Below are 15,066 nucleotides of genomic sequence, written 5' to 3'. Positions count from 1 at the left end.
AAATCATCAAATTACAAACAGCCATGTTGGCTAATGACAATACCATGTGCAATACCATAGATTTTGACACGACTGCAATTGACAATTCGCAAAACCCCGTTCCCCATCGTTACTGTTGCTATGTCCGACAAGCTTCGGTATCAGCCATGTGCTCCCAGTATAAATGTGTGCACTCCTTGGAGAAAAATGGTGAAGAATTTCTGGAAAAATGACATGCTGACAGAAAGGTCAGTGATATGCATTTGACGGATACATTCAGGATTTGAGATAACTAACAATAATTATACCTATATTTGTGTCCACACCAGCAGACGATAACATTACGCTAATTCTAAGCTCACATGATGCAGTAGGCTACTAACGTTACTGTCACACAAATGGATGTATAGCTAACCTAAATGTGGTGTATTAAGTATTTATATTTACTCCGAAATTTGTAGTAATGACAATTTTAGAGAGAGAGTAACTCCAGGCAGAGTTTTGGTCGGCCGTGATCCTTCTTTGTGAAAACTAAAGTAAACTTTGTTTTAAATATTAGTTCAGTACAGAAAAGAATAACAGTCCATCAGTGTCTTAATCTTTATTTGTGTTAAATACAACAAACATGGTACAACTTTTGCTTTACGACTTCATTGCTGAAAACATCTTTCTTTTAAAATGTCACTGCAAATGCTGCTCTCTGAAGGCTGAAGGTGCGCTCATCACATCACAGGACGCAAAACATATCTTGCCAGCTTGCTCATACGTGTAATATGCAAGTAATATATCAATAAGTATTATATTCCGCCTTAAAACACCACTTCCTGAACGCTTCCATCTGTAATTCGTACATTAATGATTCTAACAACATCGTGTCTCGTATCTGTATTAGTATAGTTGTTATGTGAACTCCGCTATTCTCCTTCATTTAGAGTGACATTTAAAATTATAACTTAGTTATCGTTATAGTGTGAACGTCTATTAAAGCTTGGCATATATCTCTCTGTTTACTATTACAATAATTAAAAGCTATTTTTTCATTTTAATCACCAAAGCTCTACTATGCCAGGTTTGTCGGACTGGTTTGTTTGTCGGACAAAATGGTGATCAGTCACGGGGGTACATAATATCGGCGTTATCATTGGTCAGATCGCATGCCAATCAAACTGCTTGCGAAGGGTCAATTTTAAGCACAATGCCACATCACTCTAGTATAAAAAACATAAAATCTACAAACAATCACAAAGTGAATTGATTCACCATTGTGGGGAATTAAAATCACGGGTTGGCCCAACATGGTTGAAGTTTGTGCCTTCACAGGAGCAGTATGGCACCTTCACTGTTGGCGAAATGCATGCTGACAAAAAGAAAGAAAACCACTAATTTAGATTATCTGTAACTGGCTGCAGGCACACATGAGCAGCAAAATGAGGGCTTTTGCGAGAACATACCTTTCTCACGGATGCAATATCCATCTTGCCCTTTAATGACGCATGAGGTTGGAGGGTTTGCTTCAAAAAACCCATGAATCACACGTTCCCTGTTGTGGAGTGGCTGTTTTTTGTGTCGCAATACATCACAGTCCCCACAGAACCACTCCTCAGGAAGACACTCTCTGCACCTAGGGAGAAAAGAAAAAATAGTGTAACATTATTTCAGGTGATTAACTCATATAAAGTATAACACACTCAATTTAAGCTATTCCAAATGTGGTTAGATACTAGGTTTGATTTTATTGTATTGGACTGATGGTGGCTCAGTGTTTAGCGCTGTCACCTTACAGCAAGAAGGTCGTAGATTTACTTTCCTCATAAATGTGGTTTTCATCTGGGTGTCCCCCGAAACACATGCACATTAGCCTATAAAGCAGAGCACTAAACATTAAAACCAACCTAATAACAGCAGGCTCATAGTAAAGAAAACACAACGGCTGACCATCAGCCTCTTTTGCAATAAGGCATTTTAGGTGGTATGGTCTAGCGCTCTGAGGCTTTCTGCTGCCGCAAAGACCATGATGATGCAGAGCTTTTCTGAGGCTCAGCAGCAGGATAAGATGTCAAAATATCAGAGAGCCTCTCCATATTTTTTCTGTAAAGAAAATATGAAAAAAGCTGTAAGGGACAATTTAGATGAGGACAAATTAAAAGTCAACTGATCAATATTTAGAATAAACACCATTTCATGATTCAGTATCAAACTGGCCTTAATCTTTACTAAATTGTGTTCTCAATCCATTTACGGCACTGTCAGTTTTGTCTAAGGGGTTTTTCTTTAATCACACATGGATTTTAGATGTAAACTTAAATTCATCACTTTGATTTACCAAATTGCTCTTGAGGATTTAGCTCTGCTGAGGGCACAGTAAGTGGAACCTCCACACTGGATGATAGGGAGCATTCAACTGGGGTGTGTGTGACTGAAAAACAGTACATAGAAGAATAAAAACATGTTAGGCTATGTTTGTTTTTATCCAAAACTGAACAATTTATGAAATCAGACATACTTCTGTTATGTTCTTGGTAATGTATTCTACTACAGTGCCACCGAAAGGTTTATGTACTTTTTTAATGCCTTTTTAGATATTGGAATATTTTAAACTCAATTAAACTACAATTTACAAATGTAAAAGAATTCAGATATAACCTGTAGCTGAAGATTGGCGTCGCCCTCCTTGCCTCCCCTCGGCTTGCCATGTCCTTATAAGTCCCTTTTAGAGGTCTGTGGAGGGTCTCCTACAGAAGAGCGTGCACGTTTCCTCTCCACAGCTGCTGTCTGTGTGTTGGGGGAATATTTCTTGTAAGATTGATGTTGTTAAAGGTACTGGATCCAAAAGACAGGTGATTAGTGAAAGGAAAACACAACACAGTGTGTTAGTAAGGTGTTGAATGGCTAAAATGAACCTTGCCATAGATTCTCCAAGGGCCCTATTTTAACCATCTAAACACATGGTCTAAAGCGCAAGTGAACTTAGGGCGTGTCCGAATCCACTTTTGCTAGTTTAAAGATGGGAAAAATGGTCGGCCCAGCAGGCGCATGGTCTAAAAGGGTGGTCCCTATTCTCTTAATGAGTCGGGTGTGTTTTGGGCAAAACGTGCAGTAAACCAATCAGAGTCTCATCTCCCATTCCCTTTAAGAGCTGAAACTAGCAAAAAACACTTGCGTTCAAATTTTTCCTTTAATTTGTCACCCATCCACGTTCAAGTAAAATGCCCCCCTCTTGGTAGTGGGGATCCTGTGAGTCAAGTTTATATTTGGAGGCCATTGCAACGTAAACAGATACAGACAGACAGATGAACACACACACAGCCAGACAGACAGACAGAAACAAACCGACAGATGTACTGTATACAGAGAGGTTGTGAGAGTTAGACAGATAGATAGATAGTTAAATAGACGGACAGACAGACAGATAGGTTAGGCTCTTAAAGGTGCCTTTGGGTTTGGTAAATCAGGTGTATATGTTCGGACAGGTGACTGTTTGACAGGATCTGCAAGGGGAAACAGAAAATGTTATTTATGTAGTGTAGAGTAGTTTGTTAAAATAAGGTTTAGGTAAAAGTGAGGGTTCCCTTTTCTTATAAATACTTAAGGTAAATTAATAAAATGCATGATTTTCCAATTTCCTGTATGAAAGTTAAAAGGCATGTAACATGCGTCTGGGGTTCCTCATCCTGGAACAGTGCAGTATTTGCAGTTATATGTAGACCACACAGTAAGTTGAACCTGATATGAATGTCTGTCAGAGTACCTAATAATCCGTGCTGAGTTTTCAGTGATATAATTAACTACACAGCTTTTAAGTAATTAATGATGAAAATTGTTGTTTTTATTTAGTTTTATTTGATATTTTTTATTCCCTTGTAACGGTTCTTTTGATGTCTCCCAACTTCACTGACTAATTATATATAACAGTTACACTAATTAAACACACACTGATGAAGGCCCAAATGCATCAGTGTGCAGTGAAGTGAATAAAGGATTTTTAACTTTTTTGGACCAGAAGAAGTGCCTTGAATTTCTTTCTATTAATAGAGTTAGCTTATATTGAAGTTAGCTAGCTCCGTTCAGCAAGCCTAATTTGTTGTTATTGTTATTATTCGCTAATAAGGAGCAAACCAATGGTCGGGTTTAATTGCTGCTCAAGCATTTAAACCATGTGAGTTTAATGGCAAAGAAAGGCATCAATTACAACATTTAAACAAAACGTGATCATTGGTAATTAGCTCGTAACTTACCTGGACTGTGGTTTGAGCGCGCAATGAGAAGAATTCACCCGCGGCTGCGGCCTTGGCTCCGGAGGCTGAGGATCATGGGTAATTGCTGACAGAAATCCCAAATGTAACCCCCCCAATTTTTATCAGAGAATAAGGCAGAATATATATTTTATCATTTAATACTGTAATAAATGTGTGTGTCTCTAATTAACGCAGTCTCGTATATTTGTATGTATGACCGCCAGAGCCGTCTTTTGGGCTAGGGAAATATTTAAAAAGATTAATTGAAAAACAATTTAAACATCTTTTAGTTGATTTATTTTTATTTTGTGTAGTAGGAGTTTATTCTAAATAATGGCAATGTAAGGTGTTCGACCCTGACGTGTGTATAGCCTACTGTGTTGACAATGAGTTTCAAATGTGTCTGGTCCTTCACAGAAACGACTGAGAATTATGTTCCCACAGCAACTGATTGCGCGTTTGCATTGAACGCGCGTCCTCTGTATGAAAAGTATAAGAAAAGCGTGCCAGTGGTGTTTTTTTTTAATCCGGGCTGTTCTGTTCCGTGGGATAATGATTCAGGCTGTATTTCATTTTCACTGCAATTGGGAGCACCGGGAAATCCCGATGACCTTGCTTGGACCTCTGATTTGGCTTCGAAGAGCACCGCAACCAACAATGCAAGTTCGCGTTACGGGTTATGTTCGTGGTGGAGGTCACGAAAGATTTTCCTATTGAAATACATTAGATGAAATTCGTGGTGAGTGACACGAAAAAGAGGGAAATTCGTGTCCACCAACACGAACCAATAGATTAAATTTCGTGACTATATCACGAACTGCCGTGAGACTGGGTTGTAAATTGCATATTCCAAGATTGACACTTAGCATATAAAACAAAGAAGCATCCAAAACTTACAATCTCTCCTATCGCCCCCTACATTATAAAAGATTGCTAAAATTAGCCATTTGTTCACAGGTTTATCATGTCTTATATGAGAATTGGCGCATAGTGCACTATGCGCATAAAGTAGATATTCTGTCAGACAGTTTAAATTTAATGTCCATTGCAATCTGATTTTGTTTCAGTATGTTGTATTGTGTCCTGCTTCAAGAAATCAAATATTTCATTTTTTTCTGTCTGCTGTGTGTGTGTAATATGTTAGCATTAAAAAGTGATAGTATGTACTCGCACTTGAATTGACCTTGTATATATGTTGTAGAAGTACTTGTAGTGGCCACTAGGCAAACGTTTGTGTCTTAATGTTGTATCTGTCTTTCTCCCATTTTCAGGAATTGTGTTATAAGAGCTCAGGGACTGTGGACGATTGCAGTTTTCATCCTTCTCCATCAGAGAAATACAGTGTTCATCCTTCATCAGAGAAAGAGAAAGTGAGTGAAGATGTGTTTCTTCAGAACACTGATGTGATGTTAGATGTTGAAAGCTTTTACGTGAGTTCTTGTCTCAAACTTTGACCAAATAATGAGTATTTGGAAAGATGAAGAGTTTTCTGGTTATAGCATGTCTATTTAAAGCGGAGGTAACGCACGCAGTTTCTGCCAATCTCATATTAATTTGAGAAGCTATAGAGTAGTATTGCAAACTTCATATCTTCAAAGAGTATTTAGTTTGATCTTATTTATAAAAGACAGATACAGCTGTACGATTATTTCTGAAAACAGTAGACACTTCTAAAGGCGTGCAGTGGGTGGAACTACAGCACAAGCACCCAATACATCATCGTGTTTTCCCTGCATAAGTGTTGATTCACTGTAAGTTTGTGTTGTTTACATAATGCATGTATGCGCTGATAGCCAACAAACCCAGCATCTATTAGCAATGGGACCACTCCATCTACATGTTTCAAACGATCTGCAAATCCAGCGTTATATCCACCGTTTATATAACATTCATCACCGAAATGCCGCAGAAAACAAACACAGCTGAACTTCGTAACGAACGAAGCTATTGATGGGCGTGCTCTTTCTCTCCTCTCGCTGGTTGAGCGTGGGCGTGCTTGTCCGGGAGAATTGTCCAATAAGGGACTAAGAACCCTTGTTACAAACAGGAATTCATTACGAAAAAAACTTTCGAAATCTGTAGAACCCTGGCGGAGTGTATCGAGCACATAATACTTAGGGTTGTTCCGATAGACGATACTATCGTGTATCAACGATCCTCAGACCTATCGGCGATAGCTGATTCCCTAGACGATAGTTGGCTGTTTGCCAATATATGTTGCAAATCAATATTACAAACGCGCATTGCGCATTTCTTCATGCAAGAGAGCTTGCAATGCACGCGGCTTAGGCTTTTCCTCGCACCAGAGAGAGTTTATAATGTGCGGGCTTTGAGTTTTCAGTGCACGAGAGAGCTTGTGATGCACGCGGCTCGGGCTTTTCCTCGCGCCAGAGAGAGTTTATAATGTGCGGGCTTTGAGTTTTCAGTGCACGAAAGACTTGTGATGCGCGCGGCTCGGGTTTTCTGCAGGAATTCTATGCGCGTGAGGGTTTAAAACCAGACCGCACGAGTTGTTCCCGTTTGGCAATCAAGTAATAACAGCGCACGGGGCATCAATGACGCATTTGGATGAATGATATTGACTTATAGCAATAGTTTACTTTCTCTTGTTTAAAAGGTGGTAAGTAACAATGTTGCCAACTGCACTGACTTAAACTCTGATAGAATGCTAATTGCAGTCACACATGAGCATTTTCTAGACACATAAGCTTCTGTTTTTGTCCACAAATCCAGCTTGTCATAGATAAATGCGTAATTGCCCCGCCCCTCGATACTATCGTGTATCGGCGATCCACAGCTGGCGATGAACGATCTGATTATATTGAATATCGCCCAACACTAAGTAATACTACGTCATACCTCCAACTCATTTATGACAAGTGACTATGTTAAGCATGAGATGCCACCACGTTTATCATTGTAAAGAATTCAAATGCTTGAAATGGCTTGTACTCCACCTTTAAAGATGAAGAAAACTTATCACACATTGACTAGTATTTCCACAATGCTCCCTTGATTTCCATCTGATGTGGGGGTAGGGCATGACACTGACTGTAATTTAAGGACAGTTTCCCTTATGAGGACATCATCTAGGCAAGATTATCCTGTGTCATATTAAGGATTATCCACGGCTGGCCCTGCACTAAAGAATTTTATGCACGAAGCAGGTGAAGAGTGTTTCTTCAATGTACTGTTAATTACTTTAAAGAACCAATCTCTAGGCTCGTCTGCTGTGATGAAGCCTGGCTTTGGATTAAAGATGGGTAACACACGCAGTTTCTGCCAATCTCATATTAATCTTGAGTACCTATACAGTAGTATTGCATACTTCGTATCTTCGAAGAGATTTGTTTGATCAATTTATAAAAGAGAGATACAGCTGTAGATTATTTCCGGAAAAAGACGAGCTGCTGGAGGCGTGCAGGGGGACGGAACTACAGCACGAGCACACAATACATCATCGCATTAATTCGTGTTGTTTACATTATGCACGTATCGCCGATTGCCAACAAACCAGACATATGACTTAGTTTGACTTACCACTGCGAGTTCATTCGGCATCTTTTAGCACTGGACCGCCCATCTATCAGTTTCAAACGATCTCCAAATCCAGCGTTATATCCAGTTTTATATTCATCACCCAACATTCTTGTGTTCTTTGTTGTCTTGTTACAGTGCCCCCATGAAGTTCACTGTTCTGTTATCTCCTGTTTGGATTCTTGTGAAGATTGCAGTGGACCTGTGTCTAGTAGAAGATGGCTTGGCTTAACGTGCAAATGTCAGTGTTTTTGTAATTCAATATTTAGTTGTATGTGAGGTCATTTATGTGCATGTATTTGTTCTTGACTTTCTTTATTTAATGAAGTAGCAGTGAATAGATGAACAACTGGAAAATGCATGTTTATTTTACTGTTTTATTTTTAGTATGTTCAAGATCATGGCACAAAGCCTGCTTCCTGAAAAAAGGTGAAATGGTATGTTTATTTCTTTTATATCACCTTGTAAACTTGAGTTATGTATGTAACCCAGTTCCCTAGGAAGGGAAATGAGATGCTGCATGTCATTGCCAAACTTCAGGCATGCCTGCATTACCTTTCTATAGACAACATTATTTGATGATGTTTAAGGCAGGCTCTGTGGGCACATTGCTATGTCAAGACTTTGATATTGAAAATAAATAGATGATTTCAAACATGTTCAGACACTGGGCACAGAAATGCTTTCCCATAGCGTCAACAAACAGTGTGCAATATTATTTCTCAATATTTTTACAAAAAACTGTTTAAGTTATAATTATTGTTCTTCTCATTGTTATTATCATCTGTCTTTTTTAGCTCAATGTCGAATTGTCCTGTTCTGAAGACATCAGCTCTGATGAAAAATATACTCCTCAATCCTCTGATGACTTCATTCCAGACTCTAGACAAAATAGTGATAGTGGCGAAAGTCCACCTTATTTTAAAACCACACCAGCTGTTGTAACGTCTTCCAAGATCACTTACTGTTCATCCACGGAGCAAGACATGATTAGTTCTGCTAAGGACATCCCATGTGATGGTCATGATCCTACCACAAAAAGTATTGTGATGCTTCAGAGTTCTATGAAAACACCTGCAGAGTCTGCTGATGAACGGTCATCAATTGACAATGTGTCAAACCCCAAAGACACTATTTCTACCCACAAGAATTACTGTTATGTGTGCAAGAAACCTCAGTCTAAAATTCCCCGTCACTTTCAAAAGCATCAAGACACTGAAACAGAAATCGCTGCTGCATTCTCGCTCCCTAAACACTCCAAGGACAGAAAACGGTTACTTGAGAAGCTACGAAACAGAGGCAACTACGAACATAATCGAGAGGTTATGGAGAATAAGAGTGGACCACTGAAAGTTAAAAGGCGGCCAGCGAGATCAGAGATTGAACTGAGTTCCGGAAAATATGTTATATAAAGGTTATAAATGATTGCATTCACGTGAATAAGTATTGAACCAGCAAACAAATGTCTTGAGTGGGAACCCTTGTTGGCAAGCACGAGAGAGATCAGACATTTCTGATAGTTGACCATTTCACATGTCAGAATAGCTCCTGAATCTAAGGTTTTGGCTGGAGTTTTCCTCTTCACAATGTTCTATAGGACTAGGTCTAGTGCTAACATTTATGTGCTTCTCCTTAAGCCACTCTTTGGTTGTCTTGCAATATGTTTTGGGTCTTTGTCATGTTAAAGGCACATCCACGACCCATCTTCAGTGATCTAGTTAAGGGAGGAGGTTCTTGTCCAAGATTTTACGGTACATGGCCCGTCCCTCAGCCCCTCAATGCGGTGAAGTCATCCTGTACCCGTAGCAAGATAAAAAGCCCTAAAGCAGAATGTTTCCAACACTGTGCTTCTCTGTAGGGATGGTGTTCTTGGGTCATATCAGCATTTCTCTCCCTCCAAAAACAGGAGTCAATTTTGGTCTCACAGCACTTTCTCCAAAGCCTTTTTGAATCATTTTTGTTCATTGTCAAACTTCAGACGAGCCAGGCGGGCCTTCTTGGGCAGGAGGACCTTGCGGGTGCTTCAGGATTTCAATCTATTGCGGCATAGCGTGTTACCAATGTGTTACCAATGTTTTGCTTGCTAACTGTGTTCCCAACTGTCTTGAAATCATTTACAGGCTTCTTCCGTGTAGTTCTGGGCTGATCTTTAACCTTTCTCATGATCATCTTTACCCCATTGGGGAAATCTTGCAGGGAGCTCCAGACCAAGGGCATTTGATAGTTGTTTTGTATTTTTTTATTTCCAAATAATCACACCAACAGTTGTCTCCTTCTCACCAAGCTTCTGTCTGTAGCCTATTCAAGGTTTGTGCAGGTCTACAATCTTGTCACTGACATCCTTTAAAACCTATTTGGTCTGGACCATGGTGATGGAGAGGTTGAAATGGAAGATACAGATTCTGTTGGCAGGCATCTTTTATATACAAAACAAGCTGAATTAGGAGTACATTCTTAAAGTGACAGGACTAATCTGTGGTCCATATAGGCACATAACCAATCTGTGGAGCCAGAATTCTTGCTGGTTGGTAGGGGATCAAATACTTATTTCACTGACTGAAAATGCAAATCAATTTATAACCTTTATGTATATTTTTCCTGATTTTTTGGTTGATATTCGGTTTCTATCAGTTAAAATAAACCTACCATAAAAATTATAGACCATTCATTTCTTTGTCAGCAGGCAAACTTACAAAATCAGTAGGGGATCAAATAATTATTTCCCTCACTGTATATATATTCAGATTTAAGTAGGGATGCACCGAAATGAAAATTTTTGGCCGAAGCCGAATAAAATTGAAACACTTGGCCGAAGGCCGGATACCGAACATGGCTTTGCGCATTTCTTTTATTTATTTGGCCAGTTTTTTCACTATTGCATAAACTGAATGGGAAAAATGTGCTTTTTATATTTTGTCTTGCTTTCCAATATAATACAATATAACTTAAAATTAAATTGAGCAAAACAAGTAGGCTTAAATTGAGCAAAACTAGTAGGCTAAATTAAAACAAAAAGTTGAGCCCTCTCCCTTCTTGAATAGCCTATAGTAGGCCTATAATAATAATGAAATAATGTAGGCCTAATCTATTGTGTACCCCTACAACAAAACACTTGTATTTGGGTTGTGAAGTTTGGGTTTGTTGAAGGTTTGATCAGGTGTGTATGTGTATGTGAATGATGTCCTGATGAATCCAGATTGTCCTCGCATTCCAGGATTGGTTAGGTGTATGTGTGTTTATGTTAGAGATGTCCTGTCCGTTATGTCCTGGTATGTTAATTATGTTCTTATATGGATTTTGTGAGGAATCAAAGTTTTATGTTAAAATTAAATAAATGTTCTTTTATTAAGGTTTTGTTCCTTAATGTCTTTCATTGTTTTTTGACCCAGTAAATTCACAAATTAAGGTCAGTGGCAGACTCACAAATATATTTTGTTATATTCTTATTTTACCTTTTGGTTTAACATTGTTTGAACAAAAACATTTTTTGTACCTTATTTGAAATAAACCCATGGTCTTTAACTGGTCATTTAAATATTTAGTCCTCATTCTTAAAAAAATGCATGCATGAATATTTTTACTGGGACAACATGTTTCAATGACAGGTTAACTAGTCAACTCTGCTTTTGGGTTTTTGAATTGAAAAGGCTCTATCTCAAGAAAAATGCCCTTGACTCACTTGCTATAGCTCACATTGTAAGCTCAAGATTGTCTTCTGTAATGTCTTGAAGGATCAAGTTCAAGTTCAACACTTGCTGATAAAGTATGTTTTTCTGTATGCTGAACTAAAAACAGAGTTCAATAATTCAGTAGTTTTAAGGGAAAATTATGTATGATTGTCATGTTTTATGATGTGTGTGCTTATAGGTGATATCTGGCTAAACCATTTGAGGAAGTCCTCATAAGTCATAATTCAGTAAGGAAACGCCCACTCCTGCCATGTCCTCACAGTGCTTTAGAATGTCAGTTCTAGACAATTCTGTCTTCAGAATTCTAGACTGTTTCACTGGAATTTAATTCTGAGTAGTCAGATGTTTACCCCATGCCATATGGATCAGTTTAATAAATCTTATTAACCTCTATGACAAAGTGAAAGATGGGTCCTCATAAACTAGGATGGAACTTGTTTGGGAAAAAAGTCCTCATAAACTCCCGTGTGCATGTGTGTGTGTGGTCGCTTTAAGAGTTTTGTTCTAAATGAGAACCTAACTCATCATGGCTAATAACCAGATAAGGATTTATACTTTTGAGGCAAATTGTGTAAGAGGTGACCAATCTTGTGATGTGGTTTCTTTGTCACAGAGTTCTTCCTATTCTCGCTGTATGACTATGATAGAAGTGGGCAGATGGATGGCCTTGAATTGATGCAGCTTCTGACTGATTTTCTCTCTTATCAAGCAATAAGGCCAAAGTCAACAGACTCTGTAAGTGCCGTTTAGATTTGAAGAGGTAATTTTGTTACAGCATTAAAACTGAAGAGATTTTAATTGTCATAACTTCAACTCTCACATTTCAGGTAGTATCTTTGGTGGATCACCTCCTGCAAACTCAAGATCTGAACCAGGATGGGTTATTGGCTCCCTCTGAGCTGTTATCATACACGCTTGACCATGAGCAAGAAAACAACATTGTGCCTCCTGAAGTCCAAGCTGAGATGGTAGAAGAGACAAACAGAGAACATACGGATACAAAAACAGAGGGAGGAGATCCTGAAATTCACCTGCAAGAGGCAGAGGTCCAAGAGACTGAACAGGACCAGCTTGTAGATCATGAGAATGAGACCCAACCAGCTCAACAACACGGACAGGTTGAGGATCCTAGAGATCTAAACCAGATACCAGAACAGCCAGCTGGACAACAGCTTTAATTTGCAAGATGATGCAAGTTGCAAGATGATCATCAAGGAACAGAACAACATGCAAGTCCATGAAATGCACCCAAAGTAACACCAAATTTACCACCCCGTTACAAACCGGCCATACTTTGTAAACCATAAAGTCAGTTCTGCTTTTTTTTGGTTTCACCAAATGGATATATTATACAACTGGAGCCTAAATTATATCAAGATACGGAGTCGTTTTTGAAAGCACGTGTTAAGTTTAACACTCTCATACACTCTTTCAAGTCCATCAAACAGCACAATATTTTAAAACAAGTTACAAAAGTGTGCTTTGGAACTCACATAACCAACTGAATTCATTGTTCAAACTATGCAAACTCAGAAAGTTATGCTAGTCAATGCCAAGAGCCAGTTACCATTAAAGTTTTGTACCTAACTTGATGCTTAAGAGTTTCATGCCTTCAGATGTATTAAAACCAAACCAAAACAACCCGGTTAGTGTTGTGTGTATATGTGGAGCTCAAACAGCTACATTTACTGTAATGTGCATTATTAAGCCTTCATTACAAATTAAGATTTAGCCCGATCATGATGCAAATACAACTCAGTTTCAGTTGTTAAAAAGTTAAAAGGATAGTTCACCCAATATTAAAATTGTAATAATGTACTCAATCATTTGTCAGCATGACTTTCTTCTGCAGAACACAAAATATCTTTTGAAGAACGTAGAGGGTTTAGGCTGCATTAGTTAGATCAACCGGAACCAAAAACACAACTGATGTACTTGTTGCATCAAAGAGTACAGAACAGTACTCTACTCTCAGCCAGTCTTGTCTCATTGTTCCAAGGTTACCACAGCGAGCAGGATGCAGTTCATGGCCTGACCTGATGGTAGAGCGGAGAATGGGAAGTGGGGACCTGACAAGAGCTGAGATGATAGAGCTGGATAAAGAAGGACGCGGTCTCTTGACATGTCTTCACCACAAAATTTCAAATGCTATTAGATTATTAATGATAATCTTAAACTATATTTATTTTATTATTAAGTTTATTTATTTTATTTAGCCTTGTTGTGCAAGTTCTCTGGAGCTTGTGCAGAGGCAGCAGCTTTTGCCAGAGGGGAACTGGAATCCCCTGGTTGGGCCTGGGTTCTCCTGAGGTTTTTTTTCTCGATTAGAGTTTTGGGTTCCTCGCCACCGTTTGCATACTGTTTTTGCACTATCTGCCTGACCGGGGGGGCTGCTTTAGAATCTTAAAGTTTTACTTAATTAATATTGCATATAGGAATTTATTATCTGTATATTTGACCTGTGCTTCTCTCTCCTTTATCCTAAATGTGTGCTCTCACTGAGCGTGTGTGTGTGTGCGTACTTGTCTGTGTACGTACGTGTGTGTGTGTGTGTGTGTGTGTGTGTCTGTGTCTGTGTGTGTTGGTGGTGTGCGTGTTGTGTGTGTGGAGTGTTTTGTGTGTGGGTGTGTCTGTCTTCTGTGTTTTCAACCTTTTCTTGTTTTTGCAGGTACAACTTTGATTGTTTTGCTTGTAGTCAATGTGTCTCATGTACAGCTGCTTTGTAACAATGAAAATTGTAAAAGCGCTATATAAATAAAGTTGAGTTGAGTTGAGTTGAGTTGTTTTGGTTTGGGAGTAAGCCTCCATGCACGACTAAATGTGTAACTTGTGCAGATGGAGTCCAGCTTTAGACCACAGTCTACAATAGCAATGCTCTTTAACCACCTGCAGTGGTTTTGCCTTTTTTAAAATGGCTTATTTGGGTTAAATGGGTTTTTTATTTGATTTGTATTGTTTTAATGCAATTTGTCAATGTAATAAATATGAAATGCCATAAACCCTCTGTGATTGGACAAGTTCCTTTTTTTACATCAGTTAAAGGCATAACTCACCCAAAAGTGAAAATTCTGTCATTTACTCACCCTCGTGTAAAACCTGTAAGACTTTCTTCGGCAAAATACCAAACATTTTAAGAATGTTGGTAAGTGAACAGTGGCGGCACCCATTCACTTCATGCATTTGTTTNTCAAGACATTACAGAAGACAATCTTGAGCTTACAATGTGAGCTATAGCAAGTGAGTCAAGGGCATTTTTCTTGAGTTAGAGCCTTTTCAATTCAAAAACCCAAAAGCAGAGTTGACTAGTTAACCTGTCATTGAAACATGTTGTCCCAGTAAAAATATTCATGCATGCATTTTTTTAAGAATGAGGACTAAATATTTAAATGACCAGTTAAAGACCATGGGTTTATTTCAAATAAGGTACAAAAAATGTTTTTGTTCAAACAATGTTAAACCAAAAGGTAAAATAAGAATATAACAAAATATATTTGTGAGTCTGCCACTGACCTTAATTTGTGAATTTACTGGGTCAAAAAACAATGAAAGACATTAAGGAACAAAACCTTAATAAAAGAACATTTATTTAATTTTAACATAAAACTTTGATTCCTCACAAAATCCAT

The 15,066-nt window shown here is 38.5% G+C and overlaps 1 long non-coding RNA gene across 1 annotated transcript; it reads right to left on the bottom strand.

Annotated features, from left to right (window-relative positions):
- Positions 1–1,291: 1,291 nt before the first annotated feature.
- On the bottom strand, positions 1,292–2,728 carry LOC130550255 (uncharacterized). Its single transcript, XR_008962376.1, has 5 exons — positions 2,623–2,728; positions 2,303–2,395; positions 1,872–2,067; positions 1,431–1,600; positions 1,292–1,336 (listed from the first exon to the last, which is right to left on the bottom strand). It is a non-coding gene; the product is annotated as an uncharacterized LOC130550255 (long non-coding RNA).
- Positions 2,729–15,066: the final 12,338 nt, after the last annotated feature.

Source organism: Triplophysa rosa, unplaced genomic scaffold (genome assembly GCF_024868665.1).
Source record: "Triplophysa rosa unplaced genomic scaffold, Trosa_1v2 scaffold270_ERROPOS360715+, whole genome shotgun sequence".
In the NCBI taxonomy this organism is placed as follows: Eukaryota; Metazoa; Chordata; class Actinopteri; order Cypriniformes; family Nemacheilidae; genus Triplophysa; species Triplophysa rosa.
Note: the sequence above shows the minus strand (reverse complement) of the source record. Positions and strands in the feature narration are given on the sequence as shown.